The sequence below is a fragment of the Symphalangus syndactylus genome, chromosome 3, assembly GCF_028878055.3.
Source record: "Symphalangus syndactylus isolate Jambi chromosome 3, NHGRI_mSymSyn1-v2.1_pri, whole genome shotgun sequence".
In the NCBI taxonomy this organism is placed as follows: Eukaryota; Metazoa; Chordata; class Mammalia; order Primates; family Hylobatidae; genus Symphalangus; species Symphalangus syndactylus.
The window spans coordinates 21916668-21932481 of NC_072425.2; the positions used below are offsets into that span (position 1 = coordinate 21916668).

Genomic DNA, 15814 nt, shown 5'->3' on the forward strand with positions numbered 1-15814 from the left:
TGCAACCATCACCATCATCTATCCTTGGAACATTTCCTTTCTTAACTCTGTGCCCATTAACACTAACTCCCTATTCTCTTCCTCCTCCAAAAACCACTATTCTACTTTCCGTCTCTAAGAAATTGACTACTCTAGGTGCATCATATAAGCAGTGGAATTACATAATATTTATCATTTTATAACTGGTTTATTTCATTCAGTATAATGTCTTCAAGGTTTATTCATATTGCAGCATGTGTCAGAATTTCCCTCTCTAAGGCTGAATAATATTTCAATGTATGTATACCACATTTACCCTTCAATAAAAGTAAGTTTCAAAATAATTATAACTATATAGGATCTTTAAAGGGGGGAATATCAGGTGTTTTCCATTACAGTTCCATGAGGTACACATAAGTAGCTCCATATTTAAAAATGGAGTTTCTGAGGATAAGCTACTTAATCACTTTCTCAGAGACTTGGGATATCCATGTCTTTCTCACCCCAAAGTTCATACTCTCCCCACTGTATCTTGATACTTCACACTTCTAATGAAAGGTACAAGAGGTAACAAGTAGGGATGAAATGTGCATAAAACTATTCATTTAACTCTGTCAATTGTGAGTGTGATAACGCTGACACCTGAAAAAAATCTTGCCAATGGTTTTCTCATGTTCCCGTGGATATTTCAGGAAACATACTTTAATTTTTTCCAGAACTCTACATATGCTGGCTTAATGCCATTTCAACACAATATCTGTGAAACTAAATATTTAAATTGTTATTTGGATTCCATGTCCACAATAGAAACTATCCCTGGGAACACAGAGAAAGTTAGCTTAATGTTAATGTACTACTCATTCACGAGATCAGATTATATTCCTGACCTTGCTAGTACAGATTTTAAAAACTGTTCAGATTTCTACAGTATAATTTACATTAACATTTAATAAATGTAAAAATAAGAGTATTTTTAAGCAATGCAGGGTTAGCCAAAGACTTTTCCTCTTTTTAGGAAATTAGTCAATATAGTTCCTTCTCATGTACAATAAAGAAAATGAATCTATTCCACTTAGAATATGCGTCTGTTTACATTCAGATCTAAAATGTATTATTCACTTCTCTTTAATCTACATGAATTTAAAACTAAGCAGGCAAATCATTCAACAGATGATCAAAGTCTAAGATAAATGCAGTAATATAATTTGTCTTGTCTATGACCTGTTTGGTTTTCAGGGGAACGCATGTAGGCAAACCATGAATGTTTGGCAGAAGATACGTGTTTTCTGTACCTTCCAGCATGCTCTCTTATTATCCTTCATGATAGTTAAAATATTCCCAAAGCTGGTCCAAAGGCAGTAAATTATCTCGATTGTTCAGTCAGTTACAGAACTCCTTGTTCTACTCTTTTCCCCCTTCTCACTACTGCACTTTACTAGTCTTAAAAAATAAAATATATTCCCAAAGAAGGATTCTGCATATCATTTCCTTAACTGATGAAAGATCATCCTAAGAAAATGGAAAACAAAATTATAAACCATAGGTTGTTGGTTAGTTACCAAAATGTATAAATAAGGGGAAAAAGGGAGAAAGTTTTAAAACAGTCAAATTGCTGTTAAAGTTTGACTTAGTAGCATTATGTTAAAGTTACCACAGAAACTCATTTGCTAATGTACCTTCAGAAATGACAGATTTAGGTATAGAGAAAAATTTATTTCCACAAAGACTTACAGAACCCAAGGAGTAGTAGTTTATCACACAAATGCTGATACAACCTTAACAGGAAAGACATAACAACTATGCATTAATTCTTGGAGAGGTACACAATTAAGAAGATATATTTCTCATACTTTACAACCAAGATAATACATACTATTTAATATCGGGCAGGACTTGAAAGTAGGTTTAGGGCTTTATTTTACTGTATAGTGATCAGAAAAAGGGATTTAGGGGGAAAAGTCTGATAGAAAACAATTTTCAAAAAATTCTCACTGAGTACCTCAGAATATTATGGTTGATTTGGAAAGAGGAGGGAAACTTCCAGGCCACATTCTATAAACTAATGTGTTCAAGACTTGCAAACTTCCATATTTGGTCAGTCTTTGCACATGAAGAGAAACAAGGCTGTTAGGGTCAAAGTGAATGGTTACAATGTAAGCTTAAATGTCTATCCAATATTGTTACAAGGTTTCTAAAGAATAATGAGCTCAGGATCAACACAAAACTGAGAGGGGGGAGGGTGGTAGGGACGACTGGGTAACCGGTTTATGCTTAAAAAAAAAAAAAAAAAAAAAAAAAGCAACAGCTATGATGTTCATATGGTGTTTTTTCAGGCATGCCCCGGGGCATCAAGTCCTGAGCCTTGAATTTTTTTTCACTGGGATCTAACTATGTAAACTCAGTAAAACAAGGCAACTACATACAAAGCACCAAAATATCATGCCAAATTCTGCTTTACGTACCTTAGTTAAATTAGCACTTCTTAAATATTTGAGTTCTGTCTCCAAGAAAGATTATTTAACAAACTATAGGAACGATCCCTGAAGTATAGTTTTGCTAAGAAAGATTATTCAGGCCGGGTGCGGTGGCTCTCTCCTGTAATCCCAGCATTTTGGGATGCCGAGGCAGATGGATTACCTGAGGTCAGGAGTTCGAGACCAGCCTGGCCAACATAGTGAAAACCCGTCTCTACTAAAAATTAAAAAAAAATCATCTGGGTATGGTGGTGCGCGCCTGTAGTCCCAGCTACTCGGGAAGCTGAGGCAGGAGAATCTCTTAAACCTGGAAAGCGGAGGTTGCAGTGAGCCGAGATCGTGCCACTGCACTCCAGCCTGGGAGGATGCAGTGAGCTGAGATCGCACCACCACACTCCAGCCTGGGCGACAGAGTGAGACTCCGTTTCAAAAAAAAAAAAAAAAGAAAGAAACAAAAGATTATTTAAGAGTGTTGTCACGTTGGGAGGCCAGGATGGGAGGATTGCTTGAAGCCAGGTGTTTGATTAACAGCCTGGGCCACATGGTGAAACCCAGTCTCTACAAACAATAGCAATATTCACTGGGTGTGGTGGCGTGTGCCTGCAGTCCTAGCTACCTGGGAAGCTGAAGCAGGAGGATCACTGGTGCCCAGAAGTTCAAGGTTGAGGTTAGCTACGACAGCACTACTGCACTCCAGCCTGGGAAAGAGAACAAGACCCTATCTCTTAAAAAAAAAAAAGTGTGTTGTATTCATTTATTCCACATGCTTGAGAAGTCTAATGATATTTGATTATACTGAAATTACAAAGATAACATTATGGGCAGCCTATGTCAGAACCTTAGCAAACCAGTGTTTTTACAAAGATACTCACCTGTAGCACCAATTTAAACTGTTTTCTGAAACCTGTATTCAAAGATTCCTTGTTAAAACTACTGGAAAATAAAGAGACCTCCAAAGGATGCTTTCCTTTCGCTGGAAATACACTGAATAAAAAACAAAAACTTCTTTTCTTTTTTTTTTTTTTTTTGAGACGGAGTCTCACTCTGTCGCCCAGGCTGGAGTGCAGTGGCGCGATCTCCGCTCACCGCAAGCTCCGCCTCCCGGGTTCACGCCATTCTCCTGCCTCAGCCTCCTGAGTAGCTGGGACTACAGGCACCCACCACCACGCCCGGCTAATTTTTTGTATTTTTAGTAGAGACGGGGTTTCCCCGTGTCAGCCAGGATGGTCTCGATCTGCTGACCTCGTAATCCGCCTGCCTCGGCCTCCCAAAGTGCTGGGATTACAGGCGTGAGCCACCGCACCCAGCCAACAAAGACTTCTTTAAAAGAAGCTGGGCTACAAAGTTCAGTTAATAAATTGTGTGGAAAACCATGCCCCTTCATGTAGATAAAGTGCATAATACAGTTCTCTCAATATATAGCAGAAAAGGTAGGAAACAAGTGTCTCTGTTCCCACTACATTACTACAACACTTATAAACTGCAAACAAAATACTATGCCAAAAATGCCAAAATGCACATAGCTGATAGGTTAGCTTTCCAAACAAATATATACCCATTAATGTCAATGCGTTAACTGTAAACTGAATCATAACACTCAAACAATTAAAAGAAAGTGTGGCCGGGCGCGGTAGTTCACACCTGTAATCCCTACACTTTGGGAGGCTGAGGCAGGTGGATCACCTGAGGTCAGGAATTCAAGACCAGCCTGGCCAACATGATGAAACCCTGTCTCTACTAAAAATACAAAAAATTAGCTAGGCGTGGTGGCACACGCCTGTAATCCCAGGCTGACTCAGCAGAATCAGTTCCTTGAACCCAGGAGGCAGAGGTTGCAGTGAGCCAAGATCACTCCAGCCTGGGCAACAAGAGCAAAACTCCATTTCAAGAAAAAAAAAAAAAAAAAAGAAAGTGCACCACAACATACCTCAGATCTTTTGTTGTTTTTTTATTTTTTATTTTGTGATGGGAACTGGCTGTGTCACCTAGGCTGCAGTGCAGTGGCACCCATCATAGCTTACTGCAGTCTTGAACTTCTCAACTCAAGTGGTCCTCCCACCTAAGACTCCCAAAGTGTTGGGATTACAAGCATGAATCACCTCACGCCGCTAATATTTCAACTTTAATTATGAATCTGAGTTAGTATCTTGAATTAAAGTTACATGTGAATTTTAAATGTTACCAATACATACAAATCAATCACGGATTGAAATTTTATTAATACAAAGTCTACACAGGAAGATTTATAAAGACTTCTCTTCCCTATTTTTTTTTTTTTTTTGAGACGGAGTCTTTTTTTGAGACGGAGTCTCGCTCTGTTGCTCAGGCTGGAGTGCAATGGCACAATATCGGCCCACTGCAACCTCTGCCTCCCGGGTTCAAGCGATTCTCCTGCCTCAGCCTACCGATTAGCTGGGACTACAGGCGCCTGCCACCACGGCCGTCTAATTTTTGTATTTTTAATAGAGACGGGGTTTCACCATATTGGACAGGCTGGTCTCGAACTCCTGATCTTGTGATCCGCCTGCCTCAACCCCCTAAAATGCTGGATTATAGGCGTGAGCCACTGCACCCGGCCCCTATTTTCAGTTTTTATAAGTAAGCTCTAGTTAAGTCTTCAACACATATTAAATAGCACCTTATACAAACTTGAACTAAGGCAACAGGTCCTTCGTTTAAAAAAAAGTTGGATGAGCCCTCCTGGGTACCTAAGCTTTTTTTCCCAACTACTTTTCAAACATCAGTTTAATGTTACAAACACAATTCCATTCACCTTCCATTGTTTTTTTCTTTTTTTTTTTTTTGCTTCCGAAACAAAACCAGCTGGAAACTCACTTACTGTGTACTTACTACTCCAGGCACACGTTTGTAAATATATATGAATGTAAATATAAAAGGAATTGTGAAACCCTGTCCCTAACAGGTTTTTTTCCCCTGATAAAAAGTCCACGAAAGTCAAAAGACCTCAAATTCAAGTTGGAACATGATTTAAAACTAACGGAGCACTAGTAGCGGGAACACTAGCAGCATGATTACTTAACACGGTCTCCTAGGACATTTGTTTCCAAAAAAGAATTCTCGAGTAACCAAAGGCATGCAGATGCGTGAAACGCAGGAGCAGATGATAAACAGTCTGGATGCAGAAGAATAGAGACCAAAGTACTACCAGGCAATGGACAGCGAACTCCTGGAAGTCTTGAGGTTATCCTTTGGCTCAACACGTAAAACCCTAAGGGTGCGGATAATCAAAAGACACAGCGATGAGGTACTGGGGCAGCTGCTTCAAGGAGATGAGAAGACTGGGATGCCAAGGACGCTTTAATTGCAGCCAGGGAAATGAGACTGAAAGACCAACCTGAGATGGCAAAGCGACAGTGAAAACTAGCAAGTCTTTGAAATTTAGGCGCAGCCCAGGCCAGCCTGAGGCCCAAGCTAGCTTAAGTCACAGATACAGGCCTAGTGGGCAATGGGGAGAAACTGAGGCGGGGGGGAGGAGCGGCTGGATTCCCAAATAGGACCAAGCCTAAAACATTAAAGTTAAGACACAAACCAGCTTTGCTGGGGGACCAGAGGGAGGGCCAAATACGCAAGACTCAGAAGACCGGCACCCACCCAGACAGGGGGAACCGGTTTGGGCAGGGGCTCCCAGAGCGGCCCAGCCTGCGCATGCGCCCTCTCCCCTCCGTCGCAGCTCCCCCCTTCCCCCAATCACGGCTCCCCTCAGAACTCGGCCCGTCGAGGGAGCTGAGAGCAGCTCCACTGTTCCGACCCCGGGGGATGAGAAGACAGCTTGGCTCCCCGCAGGGGCCGTCGGAAAATACCCCTGGGGTTGGTAGGTAGGAGGGTGGGAGGAGGAGGAGGGGAAACGCGGCCCTACCCGACCCGCCGTCTCCTCCTCCGCCGCCCGCCGCCCGCCGCTCGCCGTCCCGGAGGCTCCGCCGCCTGGGCCTCCCAAGCCGCCCTGTCCCCGCCCCCCACCCCCTTACTCACGTGAGAGGGACTTCTTCCGCCCTCCGCCCCGCCCCCTGCCCTGTCTCATAGGTCCGCGACCATGACGAGCGACCCTATTGGCCCAATACGGGGAAACGAGGCGGAGCTTCCTCTTCTCCGAGCCCCACCTGGGCTTTCAGCCCGCCTCAGGACTGTGCGCCTGCGCGAAGTGCACTGGCTGTGAGCTGCACCTGGACTGTCTTGTGTATCTGGAGTTGGACAGGCAACTACGTGACTGCAGCCGGGACTGGGGACGATGGAAGCGGACTGGGTAGTACCTGTTAAGCCTAACAAAGGGTACAACCCCAGAGTACTAGTGCTTGAGCAAGGAATCCCCCTGCTCACCTTTCATGTGCAAGTCCTGTTTGAAAATCAGTTACTTCACAGTGTAATAAAATTCACTTGGCATTTACTGAGGGCGCACGGTGTGTCAGGGATTGTGATGGGTCTTTATGTGGCTATCTCATTTCAGCTTCCCCACAAACCCGTGAGAATGGTACGATTTTTCTCCTTTTATAAAGTAATTTAGCTTTAGTTACAGAATCCAGTCTAGAAGTCAAAACTTCCGACTGCCAAGCCCTAAAACCACTGGTACAACACAGCTGCCTAAAGGCATTTAAGGCACACAAGAGGACACAAATGGACAAGGTTATATCAGATTGTGACTCAAAGATGAGATTTTTATTTAAAAATAATTCAAAGGTGAAACACAGCAACAGCAATATAATGAAGTTTAAAGTCCCTGTCCTCAATGAATGTACAATGCAGTTGGGAACAAAAACAATGATTAATAAAGTGCTAGTTAAGTCTTATTTTTAAAGAGACCCTATCTTGTCCAGGCTGCAGTGCAGTGGCTATTCACAGACGATCATATCACACTCCACCCTCGAACTCCTGGGCTCAAGCTATCCTACCACCTCAGCCTCCTGAGTAGCTGGGACTGTATGTAGGCATACACCACTGCACCTGGCTCACAAGACTTGATAATTTATAAAATAATTCTACAGCCTCTTCCTTGCTCTTCCCCTTTCTTTATTCCAACTGGCATATGCTCTTTTCCCAGTGAATGAGTCATCTACAGTGTTTTCTGGTGGATAATGCATCCCGATCAACCAGAGAAAAAACAGTAAGAAAAAGCCGTGTTCTGTTGGCAATCCCTCTGTGATTTGTCTAATACAATAGATGTGGCTGTACCCCTGCAGAAAAATAGTTCGCTTCCTTTCTCCTTATACAGTTACAAAATATCCCTTTCAAGATATTCAAAGAATAAAGTATTAAGGAGAAAGTAAAATCCCCTGAATGTCCAACAAAACCACTTTTAACGTTTTGGTGCCCATATTTTCATGTATTTCTTGATTCATGTACACCCCAAATATTTATGTAAATCTTAACATACATTTTTAAATAAAATCATACACACAGTCAGTACAACATGCTTTGGAGAATAGAGACAAGCTAAAACAACAACAACAAAAAAGAAAACATTGCATTAAAAAAATTTTTTTACTAAAAAAGGCCAAGTGTGTGGGCTCATGCCTGTAATTTTAACACTTTGGGAGGCTGAGGTGGGAGGATGGCTTGAGCCTAGGAGTTCAAGACCAGCCTGGGCAACATAGTAAGACCCTCTCTCTTATGTTTTAATGAAAAACAAAAAAAAACATGGCATTCCCAGGGCCAATGTTAATACTTTAGAGTATATCCTTCTGTGTGTGTGTATTTTTTTTTTCAAAATGAGGTCACTTTAGTCATCTCCTTTTTCAATTAAAAATATCTACCTTATTTCAGTACATTTTCTTCTCACCTAATTCCTAGATCACATTCACATTTTCTGTCAACCTAAAGTTATTTTTACAGTTGGCTTTCTTAACTCAGTAATATTACAGGAAAATTTCTCCTCATATAATACCTAACTACAATCAAATATTCTGTTGACCAAATTATATTTTTCTACAACCAGTATTCCCAAATTATCCAATTCAGGACCATACATTCCATCTGGTTACATCCCTTGACTTTTTAATTATGGCACTTAAAAAAAATTAAAAGATTCTTGTTCACGGTAGAAATCAGGCCACTTGAAATGCAAAACGTTTTTATCTGAGTGGTTGCTTCCTCATGAAGTCATTGAGCTTGTTCCTCCAAGCCTTGTATTTCTTGAACAAGAAAGTTACATTTGAAGACTCAGTGGATTCAAGTCAAACATATCAGACTAGTACACCTCACAAGTGACAGGTTATACTTCATGTTTCATTATATTACATACAACGTTATGAATCTAACATATGTTAGATGTTATGTTAGATACATAACATTGTATCTACAATAGATACAACATTTATTGTATCTTACAGAGTTATGCTAACATTGACCACTGGATTAGTGATGACATACATGTTGTTTTTATCATCTAATCCATTTTAAAAATAGACTATAGTCTGTTTCAATGCCTACCAATGCTATATATTGATATCCCATTCACAGAAAATGAATTTTGGTTTCCAAATATGCTCAACTTTTTTTCAGTAAGTGACTTTGTACCCAAGAAAATGTGGTTACAGTATATGAATGGAATGTGGGGCTGGTGTGAAATAAAGCAATGTAGTAGGCTGGAGCCAAAATAGGAAGGTCCTTGAATGCTAAAATAAGGAAACTGAAGTTCACTCTATAGACACACAGGTGCCCTTGGATATTTTAAAGGACAGTGACAATATTAGATTTGTGTTTTTTTTAAAGATCACTCTAGTAAAACTAGAGCAGGGAAAAGAGGAGGTTGATAGAACAGTTTGGAGGCTGCCTAAGATGAGGAAGACTTGAGCTAAGGAAGCAGGGGAAAAAAAGGAGGAACAGGGTTCTATGGGTATTTTACAAAGAAATATATTCAAATTTGCTGGTTCTTTCTTCTGCTCATTCAAATCTGTTTTTGAACCCCTCTATGTAAATTTTTCATTTCAGTTACTGTTATCTTTCAGGTCTAGAATTTCATTTCAGCTCCTTTTTTCTCTTCGAGTCTTGCTCTGTCACCCAGGCTGGAGTGCAGTGGTGCAATCTCAGTGCACTGCAACCTCCACTCCCGGGTTCAAGTGATTCTCCTGCCTCACCCTCCCGAGTAGCTGGGAACACAGGCGTGCCACCACGCCCAGCTAGTTCTTGTATTTTTAGTACAGATGGGGTTTCACCATGTTGGCCAGGCTAGTCTCGAACTCCTGACCTCATGATCCACCAGCCTTGGCCTCCCAAAGTGCCAGGATTACAGGCATGAGCCATCGCACCTGGCCTCAGCTCCTTTTTATAATTTCTCTTTAATGATAGTCTAATTTTATTCATACATTGTTTTCCTGACTTTGTTCATGTCTTCCTTTAGTCCTTTTTCTGTTTTTTTTTTTTGGAGATAGAGTCTCACTCTGTCACCCAGGCTGGAGAGCAGTGGCAGGAATTCAGCTCACTGCAACCTCCGCCTCCCAGGTTCAAGCAATTCTCCTGCCTCAGCCTCCCGAAAAGCTGAGATTATAGGCATATGCCACCATGCCCAGCTAATTTTTGTATTTAGTAGAGACAGGGTTTCACCATGTTGGCCAGGCTGGTCTTGAACTCCTGACCTCAGGTGATCCACCCGCCTTGGCCTCCCAAAGTGCTGGGATTACAGGCGTGAGCCACCCAGTGCCCAGCCCCGTTAGTTCTTCGAACGACTTCAAAATAGTTGTTTTAAAGCCTTTGTCTATTAAGTCAGACATCTATCTTGGCTTCTGTGGGAACAGTTTGAGTTGATTTATTTTGTGCTGAATAGACCATACTTTCCTGTTTATTTGTATGTCTTGTGATTTTTTAAAAAATTTTATTTTTCAACTAGAGATGGGGTCTCACAATGATGCCCAGTAACAACCAATTAAGTGGGACTACAACCACATGCCACCACATTTGGCTTCACTCTAAATCCTTATGATTTGTTGTTGTTGAAAATTGAACATCTGAATCTCATAATGAGGTGAATCTGAAAATAAGATTCTCCTTCTGTCCCCATGTTTGCTGGGCTTTTGTAATTGTCTCTGTGCTGGGGATCAGGATCAGCCTCGGGTGGAAGCTTAAGGTTTTCTCAGGGCTTTTCTTAGCCTGTGTCTTTCCCTGGTTATATGCTTTCTACTTTCCCCTGCCTAAGTGATTGCTTTTGAATATCCTAATCCTTCAATATCTGACTCATAAATGGGGTAAAAGGAAGGCAAACAAACAAAACAGGTGCTATTCCTTTAAAAGCCTTGGAAAGAGGTTCAGCTGGTGGGGGGTCAAAACAGTGGCAACCTGCCTCTGCACCTGCACTTCAGTCATCAGCAACCAGAGTGTCGACAGCCAGTATTTGGAGGACAAAGTTCGTATTGCCCACCCAGCCTCCAGCAAGCCGCACCAGGAATGTGGATACAGCTGTGTGCTACAGGGTTAAGTAACACTGCATGAGTAGCTGCTATCACACTAAAGCTGACAGAGACTGAAATTAACCTCTATTTACCAGCCAAGCTTTCCCTTGGAAGATGTAAGCATTCGAATAGACTCCAGAGTTCCAACATAGTTACTTCAGAAAGTTGCTGCTGGTAGAACTGTTGTCTAGGTGGAGAGGTGGATTCCTTGTGACTCCTACTCCATCTGAAGAATAGGAAGAAAAAAGAATGAAGAAAAGTGAACAGTAAATAAAACCTAAGGGACCCTGTGGGATACCATCAGTAGGACAAACATGAATTGTGGGAGTTCCAAAGGAGAAGAAAGGGCAGAAATAATATTGCACAGATATCATGGTCAAAACTCTCCAAACTTTATGAACAACATGATGTACAAATCGAAGAAGCATATCAGACTCCTGATGGGAAATACTAAGAAACCACCAAATATATTATAATCAAGCTGTGAAAAGCCAAAAAAAAAAAAAAAAGAGAATCCTGAAAGCAGCCAGAGATGAGCAACTTGTCCCATACAAAGGCTTGCAGTAAGATTATCAGCCAATAAAGAATCCTCAGAGGCTCGAAAGAAAGAAAAAAAACTGTCATGGAAAAATCTATATCTGGCAAAATTGTTCTTCAAAAATGAGGGTGAAGTTAAGACATTCCCTGATAAAGACAAGCCAAGGGAGTTTGTTACCACCAGCATTCCTGTCCTTCAAGAAATGCTAAAGAGAAACCGACATTTTGAAATGCAAGTACACTCAACAGTAACTCAAAGCCATACAGAGAAACAAAGATCTCCAGTAGGTCAAATACACTGGCATCTATAAAAGTAAGTATTGTAATTATGATTTCTAACTCCACTTTTTATTTTCTCTGATTTAAAAGTCAAATGCATAAAAAATATTTATGTTGGCTGGGCGTGGTGGCTCATGTCTGTAATCCTAGCACTTTGGGAGGCCGAGGTGGATGGATCACCTGAAGTCAGGAGTTTGAGACCAGCCTGACCAATATTGGTGAAACTCCATCTCTACTAAGAATACAAACAAATTAGCTGGGCGTGGTGGTGGGTGCCTGTAATCCCAGCTACTCGGGAGGCTGAGGCAGGAGAATCGCTTGAAGCCAGGAGGCAGAGGTTGCAGTGAGCTGAGATTGCACCATTGCACTCCAGCCTGGGTGACAGAGCGAGACTGTCTCAAAAAAAAAAAAAAAATTATGTTATTGGATATACAATGTATAAAATGTTATCTGTGACATCAGTAACAGAAAGCAAAGGGCAGAGCCTTACATTAGCAGAGTTTTTGTATGCTATTGAAGTTAATTGGTATCAATTCAAATTAGATTGTTATAACTTTTGGATGTTGAGTGTAATACCTATGGTAACCACCAATAAAATATCTATAGAATATACACAAAAGGAAATAAGAGGGGAATCAAACGTTTCATGATAAAAAAATCAACTAACACAAAAAAGCAGTAATGGCGGAAATGAGGATTTAAAAAGCATATAAAACACAAATAGAGAAGTGACAGATATAAATCCCACCTTATCAATAATTACTTTAAATCTAAATGGTTTAAACTTTCCAATCTAAAGACAGAAAAGAGTCAAGGTTAAACTCTCCAATCTAAAGACAGAAAGGATTCAAGGCCGGGCACAGTGGCTCATGCCTATAATCCCAGCACTTTGGGAGGTCAACGCAGGCGGATTGCTTGATGGGATCGCATGCCTGTGGTCCCAGCTACTCCGGAGGCTGAAACAAGAGTCGCATCAACCCAGAGACAGAGACTGCAGTGAGCCAAGCCTGTACCACTGCACTCCAGCCTGGGCAACACAGTGAGATTCTGTCTCAAAAAAAAAAAAAAAAAAAGAGAGAAGAAAAGAAAGGTGTCAAGTGTGGTGTTGCACACCTGTAGTCCCAGCTACTTTGAGAGGCTGAGGCGAGAAGACCACTCGAGCTCAGGAGTTCCAGGCTTCAGTGAGCTATGATCGTGCCACTACAATCCAGCCTGGGCAACAGAGTGAGACCCTGTCTCTAAAAATATATTTAATTTTTAAAAAGAAAGGGCAAATTAATTTTAAACACAAACACACAATCCACATGATCCAACTAAATGCTGTCTACAAGAGAATCACTTGACATCCAAAGACACAAATAGCTTGAAAATAAAAGGTTAGAGGCCAGGCGTGGTGGCTCACGCCTGTAATCCCAGCACTTTGGGAGGCCGAGGCGGGTGGATCATGAGGTCAGGAGATCGAGACCATCCTAGCTAACATGGTGAAACCCTGTCTCTACTAAAAATACAAAAAAATTAGCCGGGTGTGGTGGTGGGCACCTGTAGTCCCAGCTACTCAGGAGGCTGAGGCAGGAGAATGGTGTGAACCCGGAAGGTGGAGCTTGCAGTGAGCCGAGATCGCGCCACTGCACTCCAGCCTGGGTGACAGAGCGAGACGCCGTCTCAAAAAAAAAAAAAAGAAAGAAGAAAAGAAAAGGTTAGAAAAAGGGCCAGGTATAGTGGCTCACAACTGCAGTACTTTGGGAGACCAAAGATAGCTTGAGGCCAGGAGTTCGAGAGCGGCCTGAGGAACATAGCAAGGCCTGGTCTCTACAAAAAAAATTTTTTTCAATAATTCAAGGAAAAAGGGCTGGACACAGTGGCTCACGCCTGTAGTCCCAGCAGTTTGGGAGGCCGAGGTGGGAGGTCAGGAGTTTGGGACCAGCCTGGCCAACATGGTGAAACCCCATCTCTACTAAAAATACAAAAATTAACTGGGCATGGTGGCGTGCACCTGTAATCCCAGCTACTCGGGAGGCTGAGGCAGGAGAATGGCTTGAACCCAGGAGGTGGAGGTTGCAGTGAGCCGAGATTGCACCACTGCACTTCAGCCTGGGAGACAGAGCAAGACTCTGTCTCAGAAAATAATAATAATTTACAAAAAGTAGCTGGGCGTGGTGGCAGGAGCCCGTAATCCCAGCTACTCCGGAGCTGAGGCAGGAGAATCACTTGAACCCGGGAAGCGAAGGTGGCAGTGAGCTGAGATGGCACCACTGCACTCCAGCCTGGGTGACACAGTGAAACTCCTTCTCAAATAATAATAATAATAATAATAATAATAATAATTTAATGAAAAAAGATATAACATGCAAATAGTTACTGAAAAAGAGCTGATATAGTTATACTACCATTAGACAAAATAGATTTTAAAATTTGAAAAGGTTATAAGAGACAAAGGCATTATATATTAATAAAAGACTCATTACAACAAGATGATATAAAAATTATAGGCATTTACCTCGCTAGGAACAAACTCTCAAAATACATGAAGCAAAAATGGACAGAATCAAAAAGAGAAATAAACAGTTCTACAATAATAGTGGGAGACTACAATACCCCATTTTCAATAACGGGGAGAAGAATCAGATAGAAGATAAGTGAGGAAATACAGGAACTACACATCATAATAAACCAGCTATACTTAAAAGACATATACAGAACATTCCACCCAGCAAGAGCAGAATACACATTCTTCTCTAAAGCACATGAGGTATTCACCAGACTGTATGCCACAATTCAAGTTTCATAATATTTTACAAGATAGCTATCATAGAAAGCATCTTCTCGGACCACACAGATGAAGTTACAAATTAATAACAGAAGGAAAACTGGAAAAGTCACAAATACCTGAAAGTTAAACAACACTCTTAACCACTGGGTCAAAGAAGAAATCAAGGTCAGGCACGGTGGCTCACACTTGTAATCCCAGCACTTTGGGAGGCCAAGGGGGGGTGGATCACCTGAGGTCGGGAGTTCGAGACCACCCTGACCAAAATGGAGAAACCCCGTCTCCATGTCTCTAAATATCAAACTAGCCCGGCGTGGTGGCGCATGCCTGTAATCCCAGCTACTTTAGAGACGGAGGCAAGAGAATCGCTTGAACCCAGGAGGCGGAGGTTGCGGTGAGCCGAGATCACACCATAGCACTCCAGCCTGGGCAACGAGAGCGAAACTCCATCTCAAAAAAAAAAAAAAAAAAGAAATCAAAAGGGAAATTAGAAAATACTTAGAAATGAATGAAAATAACACAACATAAAAAACATGAGTTGTAGTGAAAACAGGGATCAAAGGGAAATTTATAGTTGTAAATAACTACATTAAAAAGAGGGAAAGGCTGGGAGCAGTGGCTCACACATGTAATCCCAGCACTTTGGGAGGCTGAGGAGGGCGGATCACTTGAACTCCAGAGTTCAAGACCATCGAGCTTTACACTTATAAATGATTAAAGTAATAAACATTACGCATGTTTTACCACAATAAAAAGCCCCTCGCCACCACCAAAAACGAAAAGAATGGGCAAAAACCAGTAAACCGGATTGGCAAGGAAAAGAACTCTAGAAGGATCCTCAAGTTTTCCGGTCTGGATAGGAGATGAGATGAACTTGAGATAATTAAAAGGTACTTTCACATCAGGACAATCAATTGGAGATCTCGTCCACGTAGCTGGCTGGGTTGTGAATAGTCAGCATGAAGTAGGTAACAGAAGCCATGGAAGTGTAAGAGTTTGCCCTAGGAAGAACCCAAGGCAAGAACCCTGAAAAACACATCCAAAAGTGAGGGGGGGGGGCTTTCTGCTCTTCGAGCTCCCGCGCGACGAGTCTACACCCCTAGGCTAGAAGGACTTACCAAAGTTTAAGTGCAGAGGAGCCCTTCAGGCCCAAGGAGGCAGCGGACCGTCTAGGCCCAGCTACAGAAGAGCCGCTGAGACGGGGGTCCGGAGCAGCGGGTCCCTGCGAGGCGCACAGGGCCTGAGCCGCAGACGCTTACGAGCTAAGGCACCTCGGGGTAGTAAGCAGTAAAGCTAGTGCGGAGAGTACGGCGCCCTCCGTCTGCGCCCCGCCCACAAAGCAGAAATTCCCTCTCTGGGCCCCAGTTGTCCTCCGAGCCTTC

General features: G+C 42.1%; 1 protein-coding gene and 1 long non-coding RNA gene across 5 annotated transcripts in view; one reads left to right on the forward strand and one right to left on the reverse strand.

The window, feature by feature from the left end:
• The window catches only part of RABGAP1 (RAB GTPase activating protein 1), a 174721-nt gene extending 158957 nt beyond the window's left edge, over positions 1-15764 (reverse strand). Inside the window, exons 1-2 of one of the 4 annotated variants that reach the window (XM_055271164.2) lie at positions 15551-15764; positions 10942-11075 (exon numbers count right to left, since the gene is read on the reverse strand). The gene's annotated coding sequence lies outside the window, so the exon portion shown is untranslated. Of the gene's footprint in view, positions 1-1978; positions 2104-6065; positions 6423-10941; positions 11076-15550 lie in introns of those variants that run through there. The other 3 variants (XM_063635986.1, XM_055271165.2, XM_063635987.1) reach the window with 3 other exon arrangements.
• LOC129478917 (uncharacterized) lies at positions 6203-6855 on the forward strand. The gene is made up of 2 exons (XR_008656501.1): positions 6203-6285; positions 6495-6855. It is a non-coding gene; the product is annotated as an uncharacterized lncRNA (long non-coding RNA).
• Positions 15765-15814: the final 50 nt, after the last annotated feature.